This window comes from Aphidius gifuensis, linkage group LG5, assembly GCF_014905175.1.
Source record: "Aphidius gifuensis isolate YNYX2018 linkage group LG5, ASM1490517v1, whole genome shotgun sequence".
Taxonomy (NCBI): Eukaryota; Metazoa; Arthropoda; class Insecta; order Hymenoptera; family Braconidae; genus Aphidius; species Aphidius gifuensis.
The window spans coordinates 11513899-11522430 of record NC_057792.1 but is presented as its reverse complement, the minus strand read 5'-3'; positions in this window follow the sequence as shown (position 1 = coordinate 11522430).

Here is an 8532-nt window from a genome sequence, read left to right as displayed (position 1 = left end):
TTTATTTTATTTTTTTTTTCTTTTTCTATTTCTTTTATTTGCTATTCGTCGGGCCCAGTTGTCGGCTATCGTAAAAATTAAAAAGAGGGCACTTTGACCGTGAAAAAAAAAAAATGTACAATTTGGGAAAACCCAACAACCCCCGGGTAGTAAAATAAATAAAATAAAAGTGACAGGGTCACAAATTTTATCGGTTTTCCCCAAAACTATTGAATTTTATTACAATTCTTGTAACACAAATAAAATTTTTCTTTTAATGTTTTTTTTTTTTTTTTTTTCACAAAAACGTGTTAAATTTCACAGATAAATAATTTTAAAATGTTTTTAACCTTTTTCTCCCCCAAAGAAAAAAAGATTTCCAACACAAAAAAAAAAAGACGCCAAGCTACAATTTTACCGCGTAAGAAAAAATATTAGACAAATAATTTTTAACCACAAAAAAAAATATGACAATAAAATTTACCGCGAATTTTTCCGCGCGCGTAACTAATTTTTTTTTGGCCTGATTTTACCCTCCGCGAACGCGTTTTATCGTCTTGAAACCGGACGAGCCCCCATGAAATATCGTAGCCGGATCATTTATTAGACAATCAATATTGCCCTTTAAAATAATCCAACTAGATATGTAATTAATTTAACCCTGTTTATCCTGCGCAGCCAGGGCGCATAAGAAAAGTAGGGCGACGGAATTAATGTAGGGAGAGGTAAAAAGGAACCTGAAAAATACGCGAGAATGGTACACAAATTGAACACAAATAATTTATGAAAAAACTTGAGTCAAACACAAAAATTATAATGTTAAATGAAATGGTAAATTTATTATTAAAATACCACAACTTTACCAATGGTATTGATGTTCAGTAACAGATAGTTGAATTTGGAACGACGTGAGTAGTTATATAGGGCCGGTTCTAGGCCATGGTGAGGGGACCAGGGGACAGGGGTCGGGATCAGGGGTCAGATCGGGGGCAGGGGTAAAAATCTCGAAGTTTCTAGAATCTACGAGACGGTTCTAGAACATTCGAGAAAGTTCTTCAAATGACGTCATGGTTATTTATTCAGAACGTCATATTTCTAAGAATGGCTGGAAATGATAAGAAATACTTGTTTATTTAAAGTATCAGATTATTGTGACATCATCGAATATTTGTTTGTTCAAAGTATTGGTTTATTTAAAATGTGACGTCATTTATTAAAATGTGATAGTCTCGATTCCTTATATGGAGGGGTAAGACCTATAAGAATGCAAATTTTTTCGTCTAAAAAATTAGTTTTACGACATTTATCGTGCATGTAACATTAAAAAAAAACACAGTGATCTATTGCATAAAAATGGCAATGATCGTTGACCTTCAAGGATTTCAATTACCTGATCAGTTTGTTCTGAAAGAATTTGCAAGTATAAGTCTGCATGATGAACGAATCGATCATATACTATTCAAACCACCTGGATCATGGAAGGATGTACCACAGAAATATCAATTGATAAACAATTGGTTGACACGAAATTGGCATGGCCTAACATGGCATGACGGTGATATGCCTTTTGAAAAAACATACAAGAAAATGACTGAAATTTTAAAACCAGCTGAGTTTATTTGTGTCAAAGGATTAGAAAAGAAAAAGTGGTTAGAAAATATTATTGATTATTCAAAACCAGTAATTGATCTACATGATTACGGTTGTCCAGCTTTGAAGAAAATACGAATCCCTTCTTATGAAAATGATAAATGTGGATATGAAAAGATCGAACATATGAACTGTGCTGTGAAAAACGTTTTAAATTTGAAACACTGGTACATATCGATGTAAGTATATGAATCCATAATATCCTCGAATTAATATTTTTCATCCGGTTCAATTAATTTTTATATTTTTTCAGATTATTGGAAGTACATTGCTGGGGTGAATCTACAATTTTTTCACAATTTTTATCATCAAATGCATCATACATTGATAAATTCAGTGAATTAAAAAGATTTCATGAAGATTTACGCTGCTTTTTGGGAAAGTATGGAACTTCTGAAAAAGATTTCAATGTTGAAACACATGAAGAAGCATGTCACATAAAAGCACCTCTGATTTTTTGTCACACAACGACCATGGGTAACAGATTCTCATCAGCTCTTTAAAAAATATTTCGATGAATCACCATATACTGACTTTGAACAACTTATAAGCGATTTATTCAAGCTATGGAACAAAACTGAAAAATTGGAACATCGTATTCAAGGAAAAGACGAGATAAATATAGAAGATGAAATGAAAGAATAATTTTTTTTTGTAACAAGAAAAAATAAATATATCTTTTTTTTCAATTAATTTTTTTGTTGTAAATATTTTTTTATCCTATTCATATATTTGGTAAAGGTTAAATAAAAACACTAATTTTATTTTTTAATTTTTAATGAAAAAAAAATTTATTTCATAATGTTTAAAATTTTTTCACATTTTTTAATCAATATTGGATTGATAATTTCACTCAATCGTTGAATTCTCAAGTTGAAACGTTCATGATCACGCGCAAGTTGTTTCCATTCTCCACATCGTGCAGCCTTGTATGCATACAACCATGTATACATCATATGAATTTTAGGTGTTGAATTGAAAGAAACTTGATTCTTAATTATCCTTGAGTTTTTCATATTTGATATTTTTATATTGATTTGGCTTCTTCTCTCTCCAATTATATGACTTTGGTTCATTGAATTTTTTTTCTTTTTCTTCATTCAACAAACAAGTTTTATCTGAATTCTCCTTAGCAGATTTATCTTTGCTTTTAAACATTTTTCGTGTTGTTTCATCAAAAGACGATTGATTAATGAGAGATTTTTACGTTTTTCTCTCCTATTTATACCAATTTTCGTACTGAACCACTGATAGGTTTGTACTCTACAATTCGATCATGTAAAATTAAACAGTAAGCTGATGTATCATCAGGAAACTGTTCGACTGATTCGATTTCCAAACGTATATCCACAGGTCCACTTTTAAGAAATTCATTTTGTTTAGAACAGTCTATAACAACAAGTGGTGCTTGATTTAAAAATTCTGTTTTTGTTAATAATGGTTCTGGCTCTTTCCCAAAGTATGATAATTGAAAATTTGTAAACATATCATAGAGCAGAGCAAATTGATTCTTGCTTATATCAAGATTCAAATTTCCATATGGGTAGGATTGTGAATTCAAAAATAATTTCACATCCCGCAAATTGCAATGATCAAAATGACTTGCATTTTTATCAGCTTGATTTTTACGTGCAGTTTGAAATCCTACAATCACATATCTTGGTTTCTCGAGTTGTGTTGATGTTTTTACACTCCATATATGTTTTGAAGTTGCAGGAAGTAGAGGGTAATCATACAGCTCCCAGGCTCGAAAACTCAGTGAAATAGCTGGATCTTTTGATATGTAGTTTAATAGTTGAATTTTTTCTTTATCTGAGACTCGAATATATGGTACAACCCATTCTATTTTTTGAATAGCAATTTTGCCGTTTCTGCTGCTATTGTTTTTAGGTATGCATTGGTATCAGTATTTGATCTTGTAAGAATGAGTTCATGTTTTGCATTAGTAATCACTTTACGATAATCTTCAGCAAATCCAAGTAGTAAGCTCAATGGTATTGATATATCAAAGTATCCATTTACATTATTTATAGCAGAATCAGTCCAGCCTGAATTTTCCAATAGTGCTTCCTGATTAGGTGTGAGTGATACATAACCTTTCATGATAGTTGTGAGTCCCACATTTTTACTACGATCTACTTCAACAGCATTTATTTCATAGCGGACTTCTTCAAATAAATGAGCAATAGCCATTTTTACTAGACTTGTAGTATTTGCAACAGCAGTTCCATCATTTTTTGTAAATTTTCCTTGAATATGTGGAGTACTTTTAGATGGTAGTATGCAAAGATCTTGATGTTGAATTCCAATTCTTATTTCATCATTATTATTGAAAGATGGCGCTCCATAGGGTTGATGAGCATGGAGTTCATAATGAGCTATAGACTCATCAAAAACAATCGAATTTTGAATATTTAGGATTTCTTCCATGGTATAGAACAAAAAAAACAACACAATTTTACTTTCACTTTATTTGACGTGGTTTGAGATTGAGACTCTTGAGAAATTGAACGTTTGGACGTGTTAATACTCGGAGTGTCCGATGATGACTGATGGATTTTCGGCATGTTGGTTTATTTATATAACTGTTTCCAACTATTCTCTTTTGGAAGACAATACCCATTATTTTATACTCTTCACATGAAGTCTTATTGTTATGACTTCTCCTCGGAAATTTACTAAATCTCCGTCTTGATCAACAATTTTTAGCTGAAGATGATGTATTGCTCGGACGGCGACTGGTAGATAAATGACATGTGAAGGTACTTCTATGATCTTATATCCTGGCGGAACACCAGGAAAAATTCATGTATAGTATGAACTTGTTGATTATTTACATATGCACCTGTTGTTATATTACATTCAACACGTAAAGCATTCACTTTTAATATTGTCACTGGTAAATCAGATTTATGAGTTACATTAGGTTCTAAGATTTGAGGTAAAAATCCTAATAACCTTCCAATAGAATCTTCAGGAATAAAATTTATCGGACGATCACATTTAAGTTCACAACACAGTTCACTATTGTTTGGTTTAAGACTTATGGAGACCATTTGCAGAAGGTATTTTTCAATGTCTTCGATTTCATAACTTCCTGTCGGTATATATAGAATAATTTCACTTTCATAACCAATATAAAATTTATTGTTATGTAAATCAATATTAGGTATCGAATTAGAAGTAAGTAACTCAACAAGTCCGACAACATAATTTTTCTCAGGTGATAATTCAATTGGTGGATAATACTGTGCTTCTAGCACTGATGATGTTCCAGACAACGTCAACGTAAACGAGTCATCCATGACTGATGGATGATTAATAGTTGTTATCGTATTTATAACTGTTCAGTTAAAAATTTCAGACATAAATGTCCGCAAATTACTGTATCATAATTTTGAAATTGCTGATAATTATATTCAATGCTACCAACATCGAGATATTTTACAAGATCTGCAGGTGGTTGTAAATCGCCAAAGCTATCGAAATAAATGACTTTATTATTCCTTTTTTTATATGCTACCCAATGCGTACCAGAGCCAACTTTGTCATCGAGATTTATAATGGCTGATTCATATTTCCATGGTTTAGTAGTTGGTAAATCATTTCTTATGAAAACTCCTCTAAAATATGGAATATTCATAGCTTTAGCGTATTTTATAAGATCAATATTTGTGAGTGCTCGATGTGGTAGCTTTATATGTTTTTTGCTGGTTTTAAGAATAAGCCCATTCCGTTCTTATGTGGCTGGAGATATGCTTTTACCCAATGCAATTGTTTTCATTTTTGTGTTGTGACGTTTATTTTCTTCAAATTGTCGTTTGGCAGCACTCGCATCATTTATTGCTTTCGTTATACTAGCAGCACCCCCACTCAATGCTCCAACAGCACTTAAACCAGCAAAAAGTGGCATTATAAATGGTAAAAAACCACCTATTTTTGATGGTAATGGTAGAATACGTGGCATTTGCATTCTCGCCCTCCTGCTTTTTATAGCATCACGTGCACCCTCAAGTGCACACTTGATAGGATTTTTTCCTGGTTTAATAAATTCTTTTGATAGGTTTATAATTTTTTTAAATGATGTTTTTTTCCCTATTTTTCTCGTCTTCTTTTTCAGACCCATACCCAATTTTGATTTAACTTTCATTGTATTGGCTATACCCCAAGCAGCTGTTTTTTCACCAACGGAAGAATCTTTTGCAAGTACACGTTTCCAAGCTCTCTCAGCGAGGTCTCTATCAGCTTGGTTCCTGACGCTGATATTATCTCGGTTTTCAGAATAAGCAATATCGTGCTGTTTACAAGCAGCGTCTAATGGATTTATACCAGGATCACCTCGAGCTAACCTTTTTGATAATTTAGTACCTGGTCCACAGTATTGATAGCCCGGAATATGAAGTTCAATAGGAAGTTTGTTGATTAAAGTATTGATGAGACCTTTTCCACTTTTTTTAGAACGTCTGTGCACAATCATAATGTTTTCAAGACTAAAGCTAAATCTATAAAAACTCGGTATTTATAGGGAAATAGTCAGTCGTGAATATAGAGTTTGCTGAGCAGAATGTAAAATTACCAGTAGTCAATTTTGACGGTGTTGTTCAACAAAGTTCGAGTAAAAAAAATCGAAAACGACATGGTAAACTTTTACCTAATAATGTGCGAGGAATCTTTTGTGGCCCGTCAAATTGTGGTAAAACAAATGCTCTCCTAGCTATAATTACCCATCCAAATGGGCTACGATTCGAAAATGTATATGTTTATTCGAAATCTTTAAATCAACCAAAATATCAGTTCTTAGAAAAATTACTTGAATCCACGAAATGTATTGGTTATTATCCATTCAATGAAAATGAAAGTGTGATTGAACCTCAAGCTGCTTATCCAAATTTAATAATGATTTTTGATGATGTTATGTGTGAAAAACAAAACAATATCAGAGCTTTTTTTTGTATGGGACGTCATCAAAATGTTGATTGTTTTTATCTTTCTCAAACTTATGCACGTATACCAAAACATTTAGTACGAGATAATGCAAACTTTATCTTTATTTTTCGACAAGATGAAATGAATTTAAAACATATTTATAATGATCATGTGAATACTGACATGACGTATACTCAATTCCGAAATTTATGTTTGAATTGTTGGGATAGCGATAAGCATGGATTCGTTGTTATCGATAAGGACAGTGAAATTAACAATGGCCGATATCGTAAAGGATATGATTGTTTTGTTACTATAAATTGAAAAGAACTTTTGAAAAAGAATTAGTTATGCAGTAAGTATGAGAGCATCAACATGACGAGTAAAATGTTCGATAAAGAAAAAAATAATCTGTATCAGATTACAAAAGCTAGCGATGCAATAAGACGTAAACATAAAATGTTAAAAATTAATCAAGACGCTTCAGAAAAATATGCAAGTGATATATTTAAGCCTATTGTAACACCTTTAGAAAAATTGGTGAATCAAACCACAAGTGATATAAAAAACGAAGTGAAGAAGGAACTTGAAAATAATGTTGTGAAAAAAGAACGAGCAAAAGAGGAAGATGATGATGATGATAATGATGTTTTCTATGAATCTTTCGATAAGTTTGATGAGGATCCTGTAAGAAAGTCACTTGATCATACATCTTCTACACTAGATACTTCTTTTTCGAAAAATAATGAAAAATATATGAAAAAAGTCGATGTCAGTAAAACTCGATCAACAGGATTTCTAGTACGGAAACTTGATAATAATCTTATGTTTGGAAACTCAAATATTAAATTTGAAAATAACAAAATCTTTATTGAAGATGAAACTTATCAAGAGACGCCAGGTTTATTGGAACTCCTTTTCAATTATAAAGTTGATGACTCATTAATAAATAATGATGATAAAAAAAATTTTATCAAAATTATTAAATTAACAAATGCTCAGTATAGATATTTCAAACCTAATGGTGGACTGAGAAAAGAAACAAATGCCAAGTATGAAAAATATATTTTACCATACATAAAATCCTCAACAAAAACTGGTACATCGTTACCTCGTTATAAGATTACAAACAAAAGTAACAAATTGGACTACGTTTATTGGGATGATCCCAACGAACTTGTTGATCGTCTCCGATTAATATTAGCTTCTCAAGCCGCTGGTAATCTCAGTCATACAAATGAAATCATTTCTATAATTGAAGAATTAAGAGAAGCTGAAATTATCTATTAATTTATATGCATATAAGGCTTGAGCTCAGTTACTCACAAGCTGTCAAGATGAGTATTGATATTTTTGGACGACAATCAAAAAATAAAAGTTCATTACAAAGTGTTCGAGGTCCTCCAGGTGATGGTTTCAAACGAACATCAGATGGACATTATGATATAAATAATAAACGATTGTGTAATGTTGCTGATCCATTGGAATCAAATGATGCAACATCTGTTAAAATTACCAAGACAATTATAAAAGAAGAAACACGAATTTTATATCAATTAAATAAATCTCTACGTGATGATGTTGATAATAATAATATAATAACCAATTCACTTCAGTCTCAATTTCAAGAGTTCATTAAGAATTATCGTCTTGAATTTGATACAGCGCAAAGTCTTTCACTTCAAAATATAGAATCCATTCAGACATTGGAGTCCAGATTAACTTCATCGAATAGAGCTTTTGAGAATTTCAAACTGAATTTTGAAAAATCACTCAACACATTGAGCACTGAAATTGGAAATTTGGAAATTAAAATAATAAAAAAACTGACAATCTTGGATAATCATCTCAGGATACTTGAAAATCGTTCTAATGGATCATAAAAAAGCAGTAGTTGCTCATGAACTACACAGACCTGCTCGAAGAAATTATACTCGTCGTCATGTTGACATTAAAGGATTGGATGAAACTTGGCAA